Below are 20,644 nucleotides of genomic sequence, written 5' to 3' on the forward strand. Positions count from 1 at the left end.
AGACTTATCACTTTCATCACCGCCAATTTCAACAGATGCCACCTGAAGAATGTGACCTCTTTTTCTCTCTTCATTACTATGTCCCCCACCCATCATCATTCTTTCCTACGTAGAATCATGGAGTGTCCATGGGGGGTAGGGACATAAAACAAAAAACACAACACTTAGAAAGCATATGATTTGCTGCCTGTGATTTTACAAGAGAGAAAAGAAGGCCATAGGAAAAGTGACTTGCCCATCCTCACACACTATTGTGTCTGGGACCCAGGACTCCTAGGTCCCAGCTCCGTGCTCTTCTCTCAAACTAAATTGACTTCTAGAGCTCATAAAGGTATTTAGATCAAGAGCACACTTAAAAAAAAAAAAAGTTTTAACAACCCTTTTTTGACCCAAGATATATAAAGAAGGGGCTGTCTTACGCCTTTCTTCCTTTCAGATGTGCTCCTGGAATGTCTTCACCAGATGTTTACCCAAGAAATTACAGTCGCTGAGTCTTCAACATGTGCATGCATTTTAAAAGCAGCATTTTAGATCTGAACCCAGTTAATGATTTTCTTTTCTTTCTTTTATGAAAAAGGGAATTTTAGTTTTGCCTGTAAGTGCTCCGAGTCTTTACAGAGTCTGCGTTAACGTCACTCACTTTCACTCTGGGACGTGCTAGTCTCACAGTCTAGTTTTGTTCAGACTTTATTTTGCTCCAAGCTGCGTTACAAGCCACTTGTCCACGCTGCAAAAGGTGGGGGTAGCGGTTTGGGGTGACGGGCCCTTTTGCTCTTCCCCCCCTCCTCCTATACCGAAGCAATCTGGAATCGTTCCACTTGGCTCTGTGCGCGCGCGCATACAGACGCGCGCGCGCACACACACACACACACGTGTGCCATGCATGTGTGGGGCCTATGGATCTGTGTATACGCGCGTTTGTGATTTAAAGTGACAGGACCAAGAGCTGGACTGGAGCAGTGAATTATTTTGCGTGATAAATCAACTTGATTGTCTCCACACTGTACTTCCATTATTCACCCGAGTGCTCGGTGGTTACGGCGGACGTGCACTGCGGCAAAAATGTCCTCGGAGCCGCTAATTTTGTGGCCACTGCGGCGGCTGCGGCGGCGGCGCGGGGGCGCGAGCACGGATTGATTTTTCAAGATCACGTCTCCTTCAGTGCAACTCGCCAAATCGAATCGAGTTGACTGCAGAAGCCTCACTGGATGCATGTGGATTGGGTTTTGTACCGGAGATTTTTTAAATACTTATTTTTTTCTTTTGGAGGGAGGAGCCGAGCTGTAGTTGGTTCAGGAAGGGAGATATACCTATTCTGCTTTATTTTCCTTTTACGCTCTAAAGAAGAAAGAAAGAAAGAAAGAAAGAAAGAAAGAAAGAAAGAAAGAAAGGAAGGAAGGAAGGAAGGAAGGAAGGAAGGAAGGAAGGAAGGAAGGAAGGAAGGAAGGAAGGAAGAAAGAAAGAAAGAAAGAAAGAAAGAAAGAAAGAAAGAAAGAAAGAAATAAATGGCTATCAGGGCTTCCTCAGTCCTGGGGAGGCCAAACCTTAGCAGTCAGGGAGAGGATGCTTTAAATTGTCTTTTTCCCCTCTATCCTTCCCTCCTTCACCCACATCCTCCTCCCGTCAGCTCTGCGACAGCCAGCAAGGGAGAAAAATGGTCATAGGCTCTTGTTCGGGTCATTTGTTCTCACTCTCGCTTGCTTCTTTCTTGGACAACTAGTTACCAATTTTTTTTTTCTTTTTACAACCTGATCGTTTTTATCTGGATTCAATTTTTTAAAAAATGTATCCAGAATATATTTCATCTGTCTTCTGCTTAGACACAAGCGATCCAGCGGCTGAACAGCAACTTGGGGTGGGAGTGTGGACAATCTCGTTACCAGATCTGTAGAGATCACCTGGGGCAGACAAAACCCAGTGATTACACTATTTTTTTTTTTTTTGAGGGATACCAGATTTTTTTTGACTACCAGATGTGTATTGCTGCCTTCGAGTTTTACAAAAGCAGATCCAGAATTTCACTTTCACCTTTTTATTATTGTATAGCTCTTCTCTATAGCCAAGCATATGGATTATACCAGACTGATAATTTACATTTAAAATAGGGGATTCCAAAGACTTAGGAGAAAAAGGTCTCACTTTGTTTGCAAGATAAAACCTGAGAGTTTGTTTGAGAGGGTGGGAAAACTTTTCCCAGCCTAAAGGAGAAACTGACATATTTATCCTCAATTTTTACTTCTTCTGAAGCTGCCTTCAAAGCTGTAGTGGTATTTGCCAAATTGGAAAGATAATTGCAATGTCCATGTGTGAGTAATGACACAGTGTTGCATAATAATAATTTAAGCAACTTTGTCTATGGTGATGTAACTTTCCTAAAGTTTGGTTGTAACCTTAAAGGGTTCAAGTGCAGAGTTGATGAGTAGCTGCCCTGAAGAAAGTGAGTTTAATACAGCAACACCCCCCACCCCCGTCCTGGTGTGTGTGGGTGGAGGTTCTGTACTTCCTATCTTTATCTGCAATCCCAACCTGTAGGTTCCAGGGGTGTGGTGGGAAAGGACCCCATTTTCCTTGGAGACACCGAGAAGAAAGAAGCCAAGCCCATGACTTGACTTTACCTGATAGTGCCTGCCTGAATTGTCCATGATATGAAAGAATATTCTTGTTCAAGGCAAATTAAAAAGGCAGATGCAGCAGTGCAGTGAAAATCCAGCTCAGTTCAATGTGAACATATAACAAAGTTGAAATACAGCTTTTTAATGAGCACGTCTGCGTAGTAAAAATTAGTGCAAATGAATTCAAAACCAACTACCCCGTTTGCTCCAATGTTTAAAACATACTAAGCTGGTCATGTGTTTGAGTTGCCGTTTCACAGCCCATGATGTGTACACAGTGTACAATTTCCACATTATAATGACTTGGGAGATAGAGGGGTATTTTAATTCAGTCATTAGAGTAGAGACAAATGAAAGTATGTTAACATCCAGCTCCATAGAACAGCGGCCTACCAACTCAGAGGAAACCCACACTTTCCCTGGCATCAACACCTCCACTGTCTGTTTTTCTTAAAGACCCAGATTCCAGGGCCTCTCAATTGGGCATAAATCTGATTTACAAGTATAAAAGTGATATACCAAAATGTATTAATTCACATGTGAACATACTAAAACTAACAAAGACTGTTGGCCCTTAGGCAGGGCTCTGAACTTGGAAATGCTCCCCTAAGATTATCTGAATTAATACTTTTTGTAATATCTTCTATATAACTATGAATTGCCACATGGAAAGACCTATTTGGGCAGGAGAGTTAGCTTTTTAAAACTTTTGTGGTATTAAAGTTTTTTTTAAGGGGAAAAATTAACAACTAAGCTTTCTTATTATGGGAAATGTTTAGTAAAACTGATCATGTGTTGTTCCTTTAGAACTAAAGTGAACAGGCATTTCATTTGATGATACTAAAAAATATCTGAATACTATAAACATTAGTTATGGTGTTTTCTTAACTGATCATGTTTTTATTTTTAAAGTACCACAACATATGATAGTAAAACACTTCAGATTTTCTCATATTGGGATTGTTCTATCAGTGAAATTTTTTTTTTAATTTTCAATTGAAGATTGTGATGTTGAACTTTTATATCATAACCTGTGAAAATGGAGAGATTTTTTTTTTTCCTTTTTGGCACTTCAAAGTTAATACAATTCTTTTATCAGCAGTCTATGGAAGCCTATTATTACTGTACCTAGCATACTCTATAAGACAAACAGTACATAATGTTACACATTTTTTTAAAAAAATTAAATCAACAGACGAGCAAATTGAAACAACTAGAGTGATCAAGTAACAATATCAAAATAAGACACTTGTAAAACTATGAATTTGAGTCATTATTTATATTCAAATTTACAAAAGAAAAAAAGAAAAGGGATGAGTTTTTAAAAGCTTTTCAGTAGCTTTCCAATTAGGAACATTTCACTCGGGAAATATGGACGCATGTATCATTGTTATCTACTAAGAAAAATTCTCACCTGGTCATACTCCCCCAAAAAAAATTTTTAAAGAAACATTTTATATGACAACTGATACTGACACTGATACTGTGATGAGTCTTTCAATTTTCTGTAACATAAAATTCAGTTGTCTTCTCAAATTTTGACTTTGAGAAACAAAATTGAACACTAATGGCTATATTTTTAAAGATACTTTGAAGCAAGTTTCATATATATATTATATTTTCAAAATTAACTCAAATATTATACTGTCCCGTAAGGATACAGGATTTCTTGCATCTAATGTTCAAATAGAGACTTTCCAAAGATAGTCCTACTAATATAAGGCATTGGATTTGGAAGGAGAGCAGTGAAGTAGGATGTGCCTCAATATTTGGTATAACATAATATGTTTTGTGTTTTTACTGACCTGGAGAAGGCTATTCTGCCCTGGTTTCTGGCATATAAGGTAACCCAGCCTTGCCTAGAGTCACTTGCCTCTTTGAAGACCAGATCATCACTTACTTTTCCTGCAACCCCAGAAGCTGATACAGTGCTTGGCTATGGGGACATTCAGTAAATGTTTTCCAGACTTGAATTTACTTGATCAATTTTTTTCTTAATTTTTAATAGTAAGTGTAACTTTTGGAACTGAATAGGACTAGTAGAAATCCTTTGGCAGAGGACCAGTTGGGAAAATTGTGTTTCTATCTGCTATCTCATGACAAATTAAAATATGTTTGATTTATTGTCTACTTTATAGCTCTTGGGAGGACTATGAAACTCAGAGGAATAATGTTAAAACCAGAAACACTTACCATTCTTTGGGTTCTTTCTTGAAAAAGCACTCATTTTTTTCAATAAACCCAAAACACATACGAAGCACTGCACAAACTTTAGTTTTTCAGCTCTCAGCCTAGCCCTGCTTGTAACCAACTGGCCATTTCAAGCACCCTTGACAAATTAAACCACTCTTTATAATTGGTTCTCCTTGCTCTCATTTTGGTTTTTTCTCCTTGGTAAAAACAAAGTAAAAACTATGCCAAAATGCCAAAAATTATTCGAGATAAATGTCATTCTTTCCAACACTATTTTACTGAACAGGGCATTAATAGTTGAATAAATCTTAATATCGGCAAACAAGTTATTATTTTTGCATATTAAAACTTTGGAGTATTTTTCCAAATAATTAATTTCTGTACTCATATGATTTAAGAAATTAATTCTTCACTTTACCCATTAAAAATAATGTCCTTGAGGAATCATTCATTGTTTTCATAGGTATAAATCTGCTGACCCAACACAACTCATTACTTTCATAGTAAAGAAAATGAGAGGTATATAAAAAAACAAAAAAGCATCACTGTGTAATTTTGATTTTGTAATACTACATTATTTATCTAAAGAATATTATAAAAGCCAGAACTAGATTATTTGCATCCCAGTTAAGGAAAAACTTCACTTAATCAAATACAAATTTTTAAGTTTTCTTATATAAGATAGTATATTAATATGTGATATTTAATTTTTTACCATTGTAGATAAAGGGATAATGATCTCCTTTCAAAACTTTTTAAAATTACCTTAACTTCATGGTCTTAAAATATTAATTGGCAAACTAATGACCTGGAGGTATTAATATACCACCAACCATGGTAAGTAGTTTCCCCAGTTCAGGGAAAATGGTGACTGAATATTTTTTTATTGTAAAGAGAAGTATAGTATAGTATTATTCTCCAAGATGAAATAATGTAGATCTAACTATCTTTTCTTCTGGGTTAGCTTCTGGGACATCTTGACTAATTTTCCCCACTTTCAAAGCAAAAGGGAAAAATGAGACAATGGAGTAAAGAAAAGATAGAGAGCTTGTCTTGAACCTATATAATTCATTCTCCACACTCTTGTCAGAGTAATTTTTTTTTTAATCAAACTGATCTTGTACCACCTTCTTAAAGCCTTTCAATGGCTCCCCACTGGTGTCAGGATAAAGTCTAAAATCTGAAAGTTGGTCACCAGGCCTAGAACGTTCCCAACCCATATTTCCACCTTCAGCTTCATCTTACTCTACTGGCTTATTTCTTCTTTCAACCACCACCCCAGCCATCCTCCTCCCATTCTGACTCCTCCCCCCATTACTCTTTATTATCTTTGAGGGGGAAGAAAAACCTGCTCTGGCATTCAAACAACTTTTTCCAAATGAATGAATGAAGACATAAATGGAAGAACCTGCACACCAAAGGAAATACACAGAATTATAGACCTTTAGAATTTCAAAGACCTTGGATACCAACTACTTTCAAAGATAGCATTTTTCAGATGAGGAAACTGAGAGTGGTCCTGATAATTCAAGTGACTTTCAAAGACTACACAGTTAATAGGAGAACTGGGATTAGAACCCAAGATTCCTGATGTTCTCAAAATCAACTCCACAAACGAAACAAGACATTAAAGAATGTGTTCAATTTTTTTCTCCAAAGATAAACTAAGATAGCTATTTTCTCCTAAAAAAGTTAAAAATAGAATTACCATATGATTAAGCAATTCCACTTCTGATGTACATACCCCAAAACACTGAAGGCAGGGATCTGAACAGATATTTATATGCCATGTTTCTAGAAGCATTCACAATAGCCAAATGGTGAAAGCAATCCAAGTATCTATCAGTGGATGAATGGAAAAACCAAATGTGGCATATACATACCATGAAATATTTCTCAATCTAAAACAGAAGAAAATTCTGGCACATGCTACGACATGCATGAACCTTGAAGACATTATGTTAAATGAAATAAGCCATGCACAAAAGGGCGCACACTGAATTGTTCCACTTATATAAAGTACCTCGTCAAACTCACAGAGTCAGAAAGTAAAATGATGGCTGCTTGGGGCTGGGAGAGAGAAGAGAAAGGGAAGTTATTATTTAATAGACTTTAAGTTTCAGTTTGGGATGATGAAAAGTTTCTGGAGATGGACACAGATGATGGTTGCACAACAATGTAAATATAGTGAATGGTACTGAACTGTACATTAAAAATGATTAAAATGCAAATGTTACATACTTTTAATCACAATTTTTTAAAAAAATAAAAGATTACCATTTCCAAAGGGATCTACCAGTATAGTTCCCTATCTCCCTACCCTGACCCACACAGGATTTTTCTTTCATTTCTTTTTATTCTTCTTTTTCTATTTCTTTTCCTCCCCCCCCCCCACCTTTTTTTTTTTTTCTTGTAATGTTTTTGGTTGACTTGTAATCTCTTTGTTTTGTTTTGTTTTACTTTGTTATCCTGTTTCTTAGCCTACCAACTAGGCTTTGAGACAAGCTATCTGCTTGATTTTGCTAATGTGTCCAACACAATAACAATCCCAATTCTATAACTTCCCTTGCTAGAGTTCCCTTTCCTGATCCCATTTTGAGTCACCTTATGAAACAGAGAGGTCAAGAGAGGCTGGAGAGCTAAAGGACATGGGCTGGAAAAGAGAGTCTGAACTCAGTGTCCATGCCAACTGGGTTTTCCAGTTCCCATTTCCTTCCTCTCCATGCTATGTTTTGGGGGTGGGATATGATCTTAGAAATATTACAATGAGTGTGAAAAACCCCAGCATCAGAGAAGTCAACCTCAACTGGTTCTTTCCTTTCTTTGTTGCTGGTTTTCTGGGTCTAGAGACACTGTGGTCAAACTAGGCATGTATCTAATTTGCCAGGTACTAAGTACTAGTACCATTAGCCCAGGGCACTAAAGATATAGCTGAGGAGTTCCTAAAATAGTAATTTTAGCAATTGCCGTCCTTCCCACTCCCTCTGTCCTTATGCTGGCTGGAATTTCATCCAGGGACTGAGTACTTGTTCAAATGCCTCATAGTAAAGATTAGTCCTCTTTATGACAATTCTGGTCTGCTTGTATGTATGCAGTAGTGGTGTATGCAGTAGTGTGGCAGGAGGTTATGGGTTCAGTTTTCTCAGACCTCAGAATGTCTGTGTTGCTTTTGAACAACCCTTCTTAACTCTCAATTTTATAATCATGAATATCACATATTTTGTAAATTTTTACCTTTTTTTTTTTAAGATTTTATTTATTTATTTGACAGAGAGAGAGAGATCAGAAGTAGGCAGAGAGTCAGGCAGAGAGAGAAGGGGAAGCAGGCTCCCCGCTGAGCAGAGAGCCCGATGCGGGGCTTGATCCCAGGACACTGAGATCATGACCCAGCCACCCACTGTGCCACCCAGGTGCCCCAAATTTTTACCTTTTCTTTTTAGAATTGGTTACTAGGAAACTCAAAGCCAAATTGCAAGTCAACCCTGAAAAAGTATATAGAATTTCACTGCATGCATTTTGGATACTAATCTGGGTCTTGATTTCACCTTATTTCTATCTTAACAGTATTTTTCTTTCATATATATATATATATATATATATATATGTGTGTGTGTGTGTGTGTATATATATATGACTATATATAACTATATATATATTTAGTTAGTTATATTTATCCTACCTCAATTTGAAGAGGTTTTGGAGTGAAGATTTTGTGTGTGTGCTTATATATGTATGCATTATAGATATGGATGTAGAAATAGATATAGATAAACACACACACACAATTTCTACTCTAAAATCTTTTAGGATGCCTCGGTCGCTCAGTAGGTTAAGCGTTTGCCATGATCCCAGGGGCCGGGTATCCAGCCCAGTCAGGCTCTTTCCACTCAGCAGGGATCTTGCTTCTCCCTCTCCCTCTCCCCCTCCCCCCTCTCATGATCTCTCTTGTTCTCAATCTCTCTCTCTCTCTCTCAAATAAATAAATAAAATCTTTTTAAAAATAAATAAAAAATTAAAACTTTTGGATAAATACAACTACCTATATTCTTCATTCTGTGCTGTATTAGAAACAATTGGTTGTGGCATAGGCCTTCATGGGAAAGAAACCTACATTTATTAACAGTTTCACATTCATGATTTCATTGAATCCTATCAAAACCCCAGAAGTGGAGCTGATGATATTTACATTTTACTGAGAAGGAAACTAGAGGAAGCGATGGAACTGCCCAAGACTACAGACAGCAGAGAATAGAGAAACAGTTCAGCTCACATTTCTTTACACCAAGTTACAGTTCTAGACCATTGCTCTTATCCCCAATCTCCCTCATTTCTCCTGAAAATTACTGTTTAACTGTCTGAACATGTTTGGGTCCATCTTTCAGGAACCAGTTTGGATTTTATAGCCATCCCTTTGGTTTTTTTCTCCTCTCAGCTTCACAATTTCTTTACTTGCCCAGGCCTTTTTTCAACTTTGGTACCAGAGAGTGTTACTCCCTCTTTTCCGTTCCTCCAAAACACCCTCTGCGTAATGGAATGAGACTAGTTCTGGACTAGGGATTCATTCTTTACCAGCCGTGTAGTCATGAGCTTGTGACTTCACTTTGCTGGTTTCAGTTTTGTATCTGTAAAATATGGTGGTTGGAGACTTCTGAGCTCCCTTTTAGCTTTCCTTCTGTAAATTGAAAACCCATACCTTACACCCCTGGCTTCAGTCCAGATACAGGCATCCTCTCTCTGACTATCATAGCAGCTCAGTTGCATGACATCATCTGTGGTCTTCAGGCATCTCTGCAGCGGATTGTGGGCTGTGTCCCAGATAAGAAGGATGGATCTGTGGGGTCGAGGAAACAGGGAGCTGTCATTCAGTGGGTATAAAGTTTCAGCGAGGCCAGATGAATAAGTTCTAGTGATATGCTCTAGGAGCAAAATGCTTATAGTAAATAATACAGTGTTGAGACAGTAGACTTAAATATTCTTACCTCCAAAATGGTGGTGGCAGGGGCAAGGAAACTCTAGGAGGTGGTGGATATATCTTTTGTCTTGATTGTGGTTATGGTACTATAACCACTATAGTTGCTTGTGTATGTCCCAACTTATCAAATTGTATATATTAAATGTTTATCCATTGTTCCTCAATAAAGCTGTTGAAAAGAAATGGGCCCATTTGTTTACCTTTGATTATGATAAGAGCCAGCTAAACATTAAAATGGTGCCTAAAAATTTTTGAAGCCAGACATAGCCAGAGCTTTGGGGAGGAATGTGAAATGAGTTGAATTCTAGTCAACCACTCACTAAGTGAATGATGAGTAGACTCCCTATAGTTTCTGAGTCTTAGTTTCCTCATTTGTGTTGTGAGAAAGACAGTGCCTGACTCACCTATCCAGAAGAAGGGTTAACAGTGATAACATGTGTGGAAGGTCTGTAGGAAGGAAGCTCTACGTCCTACTATTTATACTTAAAAGTTTCCCTTTGGTGATAATGCCATGCCTTGCATCAGCCATGCTCCTGAGTCTGTGTTAGATAAGAGTGCAAGGCAGGAAAAGGTAAGCATTTGTTCATCTCTCCATTCACCAATTAATTTACCAAACATCTATTGAGAGTTATAGAAGTTGGCTTGTAAGGACACAAGGGTGAATAAAGGCATTGCACTTTCATGGAGCTCATAGTCTAGCAGACAAACACACAAAGAAATAACTGCCCTCTATGTGAAGATAACTGTCCTAGAGATGAGTATAAGCAGTTAAAGGACACCCAGGAGGGATTGGCCAATTTGGCCTGGGGGAGTTGGGAGCATTAAACTGGTTCTTGGTGGGGGGGGGGGGAGAAGAGAAAGAAAGAAAAGAAATAAAGGATGGAACAGGGAGAAAACATGAGGGGCTTTTGGGCAGAAAAAAAAAAAATCCACAAACCAAGAAAGAGAGGGATGAACATGCATGCTGTGTTCATAAAGTAGTGAAAATAGAGAAGTGACTTATGGGGCGCCTGGGTGACTCAGTGGGTTAAAGCCTCTGCCTTCGGCTCAGGTCATGATCCCAGGGTCCTGGGATCGAGCCCCGCATGCACTCTCTGCTCAGCAGGAAGCCTGCTTCCTCCTCTCTCTCTCTCTCTCTGCCTGCCTCTCTGCCTACTTGTGATCTCTGTCTGTCAAATAAATAAATAAAATCTTAAAAAAAAAAAAAAGAAAAGAAAAGTGACTCATTTAGTGTGTCTGGGGTAAGGGGTAGTAAAGAGAGATTAGGCAGGAGGAAAGACTAGAAAAGGAAGCTGATAAGAAAATCAATAGGAGGGGCACCTGGGTGGCTCAGTGGTTTAAAGCCTCTGCTTTCAGCTCAGGTCATGATCCCAGAGTCCTGGGATCGAGTCCCGCATCAGGCTCTCTCCTTGGTGGGGAGCCTGCTTCACTTCCTCTCTCTCTGCCTGCCTCTGCCTACTTGTGATCTCTCTCTGTCAAATAAATAAAATCTTTAAAAAAAAAATCAATAGGAGAAATGGGTAAACTGATTTTTTTTTTGTTTTTTGGTTTTTTTATAGTTTAAATGAATTGGATTTTTAAAAATTAAAAAATAAAAACCCCAGACCTAGATGTATTTTCTATTAAGCTGGGGAAAAGCCATAAGCTTTCAGAGAGGAAATGATCAATGATCCAAAGGTACCATAAAATTGTTTTATAATCTTGATGATGATGATGGTGATGATGATGATGGTGGTGGTGGTGGTGGTGATTATAGACAAGGCTGAGCTGCTGAATCACAGATCTCAAAACACAGTGGCTTAAGGACGCCTGGGTGGTTCAGTCACTTAAGTGTCAGCCTTTGGCTCAGGTCAGAATCCCAGGGTCCTGCAATCAAGTCCCACATCAAGCTCCTTGCTCAGCTGGGATCCTGCTTTTCCCTCTGTCTGTCACTCCCCCTGCTTGTGCTTTCTCTCTGACAAATAAATAAATAAAATCTTTAAAAACAAAATTAAAAACAAAACAAAACAAAAACAAACAACAACAACAACAACAACAACCATAGTGGCTTAAATATGATCTAGGCTACAGAAGCAGCTCTGCTCCATCAGGTCACTCAGGAGCCCAGGTTCCCTCCACCTTGCTGCTCCCTTGTCTCCCAAGTCATTGTCCCTGGTCTTTGTAATTGAAGTTCAATCTCTAACATGACCTCACTGCAGTCTTTGGAAAGGCCACAAGTTTAGGACAAATTTATTTTAAGCAAATGACATGGAACGTTGACTCAATAATTCTCTTTGTTCTATTGTGATCTTAATCATGTGTCATGCCTGTATGCAAGGACACTTAGGAGCTATGGGCTCTAAACTGTTCATTTATGCATCCAAGAATAGAGAAAGACAGATTTGGGGGGACAATAGTCTGCTGAAACTTGCTGATTAGGGAGCCTCATCAATTCCTAAATTTACATTTGCTTCGAGTATTTATCATTTATATTGTCATGTCTGTCCTCTAAATGCCAGTGTTGATTACTTAGCCTAAAAAGTGCCTTGGATGATCTAGGATTTACCCAGTCAAATCAAGAAAATGTGGAATGTATCCCTGTGGTCAACATTCAACATAGTTCACAAATTAAAAAATACATTATTAGAGAAATACTGCAATTTCGAATCATGTTGCTAAATCTGTAAGACTCTGATGTTGTAGTCTCCACATCAATGCCCTGCAAGAGGATTAAGTTTTTATTTGGGTCAACAAAGCAGAATTCCTGGAAGAGCCTACTATTTTCAAGGCATAAAGCCAGCCTACGTGGAAACATGAGGCTCTCAATGGGGTTGGCAATCCAAAGTCACCCTATTGGATGTGCAGCTGATTTTCCATGGCATGGTGGGGCTGATGTTCCTGGAATGCAAATTCACAGGGTGAGAAAAGCCAATATAAATACTCAATCCATGTATGCTATTGTTACTGTTATGGGAATTATTTGAAAATTACTTAACATTGGTAGGTTTGAGGATATAGAATCGAGGTAAGGAAACCTCTTTCATCAATAGTTCTTATTTCCTATCTTGTGGGTAATTGGACTTGAGATAGACTGGAAAAACTACACTCCTACATTGTCCTGTTAACTGAAGCCTCTAAAAGCTAGTATTAATGGTGGGTCTCTCTTGCTTTTTCTCCTTTCTCCCACCCTTTGCTCTTCCCTCTTCTTCTCTGTCTTGCTCATTCATTCCTGCTGTGCACAGTTCAGGATTTCAACTTCTTCCACCTCTAATTGGTCTCTTTGTCTCCTTTGCTGGAATGATTTTTCTAATCTGCAAAGTTTACTTTGTGTATCTTTTATTTAAATACCTTTGATGTCTCCCCAGTCCATCAAGTGAAAGTTTAAACACCTCACAAGGTTTCCCACTATCTTGCCTCAGCCTGATTTTCTTACTACATCTTTAGTTACTGTGACACAAGCTAATACTAGCTAGAGCAACTAGCCACAGTTGAATATATCCCCATTCTCTGGCCCAATGCATATGCTGACATCACCATGCTATCCTGGGCAAGAATGCCTTGCCTCTCCTTTGTCCACCTGACAAATGCATACTTCCGGCCAAATGCAATGTCATTTTCTCCTTCTTAGCCTTCTTTGACTCTCCCTCTCTATACACCCAGGCAAAATCAGTTATTCCTTCATCTCTATTTCTATTGCCCTTTATGTATATCGAACACAGCAGTTATCACATTACATTATTATCTATTTTGGGATCTTGTCTCTTCAATGGGACTGAAACCTTTTTGAAGGCAGGGACAGCATCTTCTCTGTGTCTTAGCTCATTCAATGTGCCTGTGGGATGGTCCATATTAAACAGAAACAGTGTTTCTACTATAGGTAAGATATACTGAGCACACCTAATGTACCAGGTAAATTACATGTTGTCTGAATATCTCCCATTTTCCATAGGAGGAATCTAAATCTTACAGAGGTCAAATAATTTGTCTGAAGTCACATAGTAGGACCAACATTAATACCTAAGTTGCACTCCAAAGCCTATACTATGTTGCTATTGACTAGATGGAGATATAAAAGGTCACTTTGGAAATGGTGTTAACCTACCACATTAAACTGAGTTAATGAATGACAGACAGGGACACAAAACTCACTGTTACCACCTACAAAAGCCTGATTTGCTTAGCATTGGAGATTATTCAGTATGGCATCTACAGAGCAATGCAGCAAACCTTGGTACCTCTTGTGCATTTGAAAGGCTCTTGGCTCTTGACAAAACAATCCTCCATTCTCACAATAGGTTGATGTCCTATTTTACAGGTGTAAACCATCTCAAGGTCACACAGCCTGGCACTAGTTGAACAAGCCTAGAAGTTTTTTGAGTTCCTTAAAAACATTTTTTTTTCTTTTTACTTAAGCTACTATATCCCATTAAGTGTAGTACTTCTAGAGTGAAAGCAGTATGCCAAGCTGAAATGCATCCTTAGGAGAGGGGGCCAGGATTAAATGCCACAGACTTTCTAGAGCAAGACAGTATCTGAATCTGTAAGAGGCAGACCAGGACAGCAAAGCTTGTCTGCCACCACCGGTGGCCACAGAACCATACCTTTCAGTAATGCTGCATCAGTTAGCTTGTCGTAAAGTGCAAGCCTAAAGCCAAAAATGCGGTTCAAAACAAAATAGGAGGTTTCTCTAACCTCTAATTTAACTGTGCGAGGTCCTGTTATTAATTAATAGGTACCTTCACCAAGGACAGTTGAGAAAATCAGACAACTACCAGGTTGCTTCCTATTCCTCTTGACTTCTTATTGGATAATTTTTATCAAGTGAGCTAAGCACACATTTTCCTGTAACTCGGTTATTCAGCAAAACGTCTAAAGCTACTTAACTGACGCAAAGCAAACAAACGCAAGAGCCCTGGTGTGATGCTTTCCATTTAAAGGGACACTCCCTTCCTTTAGAGCCGTCTTCCCGCACCACCACTGCACCAAGGGATAGTCTGTTGTTTAAAACAAACACATCAAAGATTGACATTGAAATGGTCTTAAAGAGCCCGGGTTAAGGAAACAAGATGAATCTGTTAGATGAGGTGCTTAATGTTCCAATAGTTACATTAACAGCCTCCCTCCTCCCCATTTCAAACGTCTGAACACAACCCTTCTCTTGGGGCGATGGGAGGTGAAGGGGGGCGTCAAACTTTGTGAATCCTGGTTTTGTAAGGATATTGACATAGTAGATGCTTGGCAATTAAGGTAGAATTTCACTGCATCTCCTGCTTTAAAGGAACAACTTTATTCTTGACGGAGCCCACCTAACAATTTTACGGCCAGTCATCTGCAGTGAGCAGAACCAGTCTTTTCCTTTCAGAATCTGGAGTAGAAGCTTTATTTCACTGCAAGTTCTCTGTGACATTTTGCACTCTCGTGATTTAATGCACCAAAGAGGATCTTTAACTCTTGGTCTACACCAGTGCAAATAAAGGTTAAATCTCTCACTAACCATCATGAACTAGCCTAATAACTCACGAGAGGCTATGGAAAAAGAAACCGAGAAAGCAGGTGTGCAGACTTGATTAAAACGTGCAAAACCCGCACAACCGAAGGCAAATGTACTTTATCCTCACATATCCCCTAGTACCGGCGGCGAGGTCCGCAAGCAGGGGAACTTCTACCGCGCCAAAAAATACGATTCTGCAAGCAGGGCCTAGTAACACAGGGGCTTTTCTTCCGAACGGTGTCCCGACCGGAGCTTGCGCTGAATGCCGGGGCTCCTATTGGCCACGCACCGTGGGGGAGGAGGAGACTGGCGGGGAGAGAGACGGGAGGAGGGGAGAAGGGGGCAAGGCCTTTTCCCTGCCCCCTCCTGGCCCCCTCCGCAGGCAGCCGCCCGGCGCCTCGTGCGTGGTTACTATGCAAATTGCACCGATTGCGGAAATAAACAAGGGGGTAGGAGAGGAGAGAGGGACTGCGAATCGATTGCAACTTCTGCAAAGTCTCGTACAATCCAAAGCACACAAGACAAAACCAGAGAGAATCTGAGAACCAGCCAGCCCGGGTTGGATTGCTAGCAAAAGAGGAGAGAGACAGTGAGAGAGGCAGAGAGAGCGCATTGCTATTGCAAAAGCCTTCTGATTTGGAGTTAAAAAAAAAAAAAAAAAAAAATCTCCAAGAAGCCTGCAATTGGCCAACAGCTTTAAAAAAAAAATCTCTTCCGGGTTTTCAACGGTTCCAAGTTTATTTAGATTTTTTTTTTTTTTAATGCATAAAAAGGGGGACAACAAATGAAGCAATTCGTCTGAACATTTTAAAGTTTCTCACGTACTCTTTTTACATTGCAATGGTACGTGGTACATCTTAAACTTTCTATTTTGCGTTTATACGATGTGTGTTTTATAAACAACAATAATGGCAGAATGATTTTGTTTAATGGCTAAGACTTTAAAATTTCTCTGGCTTGCATATGCGTTTTAGTGATTACTGGGTGAATGTCTATTGTGATGGTTTTGTTTTAAAGACGTAGCTTTGTGGATGGCTTTTTTCTTTCTTTCTTTTTTCTTTTTTGCTATGTGCATCAAAGACCGGGTTTCCTTTTTTTTTTTTTTAACCCCGAGATTTGAAAAAATTGCTGAGCTTGACAGATTTTTTTCCTCCTAGCGCTTGCTCGATTCCAGAAGGGGGGGAAAAATCCTGTACGTGCTCTGTTCTGTAAAAAGACGTCTGGCCTCAGCAGTCAACCTAACTCGAAAAGAAATGTCTGGACCCGGAGAATAATTGACGATTCGATCCTCTAATCAATGGGACAACATGGGAGATTGACAAAAGCCTTATCCAATCATGAGGAGGCTTGGGTGTACAATGGTTCTCAGTAGCCAGAGGGGGCGGGGCAGAAAAGATCTGAAGTTCTCTGCGGCTCTGAAGGGGATGGTGTGGTTCAAGCTGTCAAAGCTACAAGCTCTTCCGGATTTAGCAAGCACAATAGGAAAGAGTTTTTGAGTTTAAGAAAAAAAAAAAAAAAACGGGAATTTTTGCATAAAGTGTAATGCCTCCTTAACTGGCTTTCAGAAAGAGTTAGAAAAATTCTTCTAGAGAAAAATTAACTTTGCATTATTATTTTTAAATTCGGGGAAGCTGTTGACTGTTGTGGAAGGGGAGGGTCAAATTTTAAAAATGCGTGGCTTAAAAACTTGCCTGAGCTACAGGATGGTATTGAGCTCTGGGAAGTAACATTGAATACGCAGCATTGCAGAACTTCCCTGGTTATCTTAGAAGCTTTGACTTTTCAAGTACTTGGAAGGAATAGGAAAGCCTCTCTTCTTGAACTCTAAACAACAGTTTTAAGAGAGAGAGAAGGTTTCACAGGTGGACTGACAGCTGTTTTATACATTTGAAAGGAAGAGGGGGAGAGAGAGTGTGTGTTTTCTCCACTTTCCTTGAATTCTGCTGTTTAAATATATGGTCAGTAGCAAATAGGATATTAAAACTGGCCAAGTTCACATTTGTTCTTGTTACCACAACAACCCCTGTGGAGGGTGTGTGTGGAAGATTGCTGACTTGCTAACTCTTAGTTGGAGGCTGGCCTCTTGGACAAGTCTTTGATACCAATCCAGTGGAAACCAACTGCAGTAGCTTGTCTTGGAGACAGTAACTGGCAGCCTCTGACTAAAGTACATCCATCTCTTCCTTCCCTCTGAGCATTGTAGACACCTAATTCTGTTGGGAAGTGAATAGAAAATAGTATGGGCTCTTTCTCATCTTTGGATTAAATTCCTATCGAGCTATTTCCCAAGGCTTTCGGCCTTCTAATCAAATCTGGTTTGGAAATTTGACGTTAAAATCCACTTGGATGCTCAGTTCAGCAACATTATTCAATTTCGTATTATATGCATCTAAGAAAAATCTGCACACAAGTGACCAGCAGGTCAAAAAACTAGAGAAAAATATTGGAAAATGCTAGTGATAAAGTTAGTCCTGGTAAGAACTACAGAGTTAATGGCATTGTCACTTATGAACCCCACTTTTATCTTTACTGCTTGGGGCATTAAAATCTAAATCATATTAAGATCTTCCTATCAAGTAACCTCCAAAATGAGAAGTATTTGAGCTATACATATAAGTGAAACCTTATTGACGTAATTTATATATCTAAGAGGATTTCACTAAAGCTGGCAAGGTAACATTTCTGCAAATAAAACACAGTAAATGCAAGGCTGGGCTCTGTGCCAGGAAGAATATGGATAGCAGAGAGCATGACAGGAGGCTCCTTTGCGCAAAGACAATCCCATTTCAAGGCAGCCTCCTAGCACTTGCAAAATAAATGATTGGAGCGGTTATTTCCAATAAGGGGTTTATCCTTCCTAACAATGGGTCATTTATATGATTGCAGTAAACTAGCTTTTGTACTTCACCTGTTTCCTACAACTGTTCTCTCTACGGTCCTTTCTTCCTTCTCTCCTCCTTCCACCCCTGCCCTCGCTCAAGTGTCTTGGTATCTTTGTGAACTCTGGACAAGGATTTACTTTTGCAACTTGGGAAGAGGGGAAAGAGTTGGAAATGTTTTTTACCCCCAGACTGCCCTTTGAGGAACATCTGTTTCTTTGTGTGTGTGTTTAAATTTATGCCTGTTGGAGAGAAAGTTACCAGAAGCTTTTCTGTAACTGTAACTCTTCTACTGTATTTTTCTCAGTCTTGTTTCCAAAGGCTGTAGTTGGAACTGTGCTTTGTAGTGTTTCCCCCCGCCTCTCCCCCCCCCCCACCCCGCGGGGGAGGGAGCGGGAGCTGGCGGAGATAGAGAAAGCAGGAGCGGATGTGAAGGGCTTTGGTGCTGAACTTGGATCCAGCCCTTGCCTAGAGGGCGCAAACAATCGTCCCATATCCAAAAGTCTTACGAAGGGCGCCAAAAGTTACTTAAGATAATATTGCTAACCGCAGAAAGCTGGAAATCGCGGGCACATTCACTGCTGCAACAAAAGAAGTTTTTAAACTAGAAATATCAGCATTAAATTACTTTCCCCTATTTTTAAAAACCAGGGCGATGTGCCAGTCTTTTTTAAAAAAATTCCTTTTCTCTTTCTTGAGATTCAGTTAAAAGTAAGAATCTTTCTTGTTTTGGAAAGAGGCAGATGTGAAGTCTATCTTTTAATACAGAAAAAAAAAAAAAAAGATTTTAATCTGCTCTGGAAGAGAGCTTCCCAAGAACACACACGGAACAATAACTTCTCACTGTGCCTCAGTTACATGTTGGGACCGTCCGCCAGAAACTTCTATCGAGGAAACTTGGAGCGAGTTGAAGTTATAGATCCCAGCAAAGGTTTTTGTGGCCAGGGAGGTTGTCTCTGTAACTCAGCTTAGCTTTTAGGACGTTTCTCTTCTACTGAAATTAAAGAGGAACCAAGGGAAAGCAGTTGTTTAGTTGGGGGAAAATGGGACTCTCTCAATTAAAGATTTAAGTCATTATCTCCCCTCGTCCCTTAATAAATAATTTCAGAGACTTCCAAGGATATTTAGGAGCAGAGTATGTGAACATGGGTCTTGAGCATTCAGAAATTCTTTTAGCCATGAAGTAACTGGAGAAGAAGCATCAAATGATTTTAGACAAATGCAGAATACTTCAGAGGACTGTATTTTGCTTTCTCCAGTAACATATTTCTTGCTCCTTACTTAAAAAAGGGGAGGGCGTGCGGTGGGGGAGCATAGTCTGGATGAGAGTGACCTTAGCATGTCACCTCACACTCACCTGCAGAGTGGGCATTCCTACAGGAGTTTCCTCTCTTCAGAGGCTCCCTGGCTATGTAACCTCTCCCAAAAGGTGCAGATTCTCCTGTCTGTGTGCCAGTGCCTTTCACCCTGATCGTTCCTTTTGGAATTTTGAGGATTCTCAGATGCAGCAGGCTTGCAAACTAGAGTGAGGAAGATGAGGAGGAGGGGATGGGATGGGGATCAGAAGGAAGAAGGGTTTTTTTGGTTTGTTTGGCTTCTTTCTTTCTTTCTTTCCATCAGGGAGGAAAGCCTGGAGAAAAAAAATATGAGGTTAAAAAAACTGGAAAAGCAGGCTTATTGGCAACTTGCCAAACCCTAAAAACCACCCCCTTTTTCTGCCAAAACAATACTTTACCAAACCTAAAATAATTGCAGGAAGCTCTTTTCCATTTTAAGAACGATTACCTGGGGGAGGATAAAAGAGGGGATTCTTAAAAGGCACCCTTCCAGAGGTGTCCCAGGAACAGGGACGGTAATGATAGCCTGTGTCCAGTTTTGGGCACGCGTTTGTGGACCAGAATATCTCCCTTTCCTTAGGGGACATCCCTTTCACATTTTTTGTTTCTCCTAAAAAGAAAAAAGATGTCACAGTTAAACCATTGTTGTTTCTGAACGTGATAGAACTTTTTCTATGGCGTCTGTGTTCAGACCCACTAGTTTCACAGTCCTGGGAGGGAGAACGCTCATTAATCTCCGCCTCCTTTTCTCCAGACAACCCCCCCTCACCCCCCAAATCCGGTGACTCTTCTGTGTGAAATTATTCCCCACCACCCCCGCTTCTGAATGCCATAGGACTGAAGCTGCACAAAGTTTGCAGGATTTTGTGCATAATTACCTCTACCGACGATCTATTCCCACAGAAAGCTCCGTTGGAGAGATTACAATGCTTTGAGCCGTACCGCATTTCAGAGGGGGGAAAAAAAGTTACCTAGGAGGTCTGATTTTTTAAAAAATTTGCATACATGCAAATTTGCACCCCGGCCTTCTCCTCGGTTTTCTCCGTGCCCCACACAGTGAACCGGGAGCGCAGGGCAACCTGGCAAAGTTGCCCAAGTCCTCCACCGAGGTCCGCGAAGGTCTGCGGCGGGGCTTGGGGGATGGGGATGAGGAAAAGTAGTTTTGTTTGCTTAAGCACATC

At 39.9% G+C, this 20,644-nt stretch overlaps 1 protein-coding gene and 1 long non-coding RNA gene across 5 annotated transcripts in view; one reads left to right on the forward strand and one right to left on the reverse strand.

The window, feature by feature from the left end:
* Positions 1-20,644, forward strand: part of NFIA (nuclear factor I A) — a 567,374-nt gene that overhangs the window by 182,414 nt on the left and 364,316 nt on the right. The gene's annotated exons all lie outside the window — the stretch shown is intronic.
* LOC309842892 lies at positions 15,963-20,576 on the reverse strand. Of its 2 annotated transcripts, none has more exons than XR_014299830.1 (4): positions 20,342-20,576; positions 19,912-20,073; positions 19,484-19,756; positions 15,963-19,117 (listed from the first exon to the last, which is right to left on the reverse strand). It is a non-coding gene; the product is annotated as an uncharacterized lncRNA (long non-coding RNA). The 2 variants fall into 2 exon arrangements; XR_014299831.1 differs by having other exon boundaries at positions 15,963-19,120; positions 20,342-20,471.

This window comes from Mustela nivalis (genome assembly GCF_964662115.1).
Source record: "Mustela nivalis genome assembly, chromosome: 10".
NCBI lineage: Eukaryota > Metazoa > Chordata > Mammalia > Carnivora > Mustelidae > Mustela > Mustela nivalis.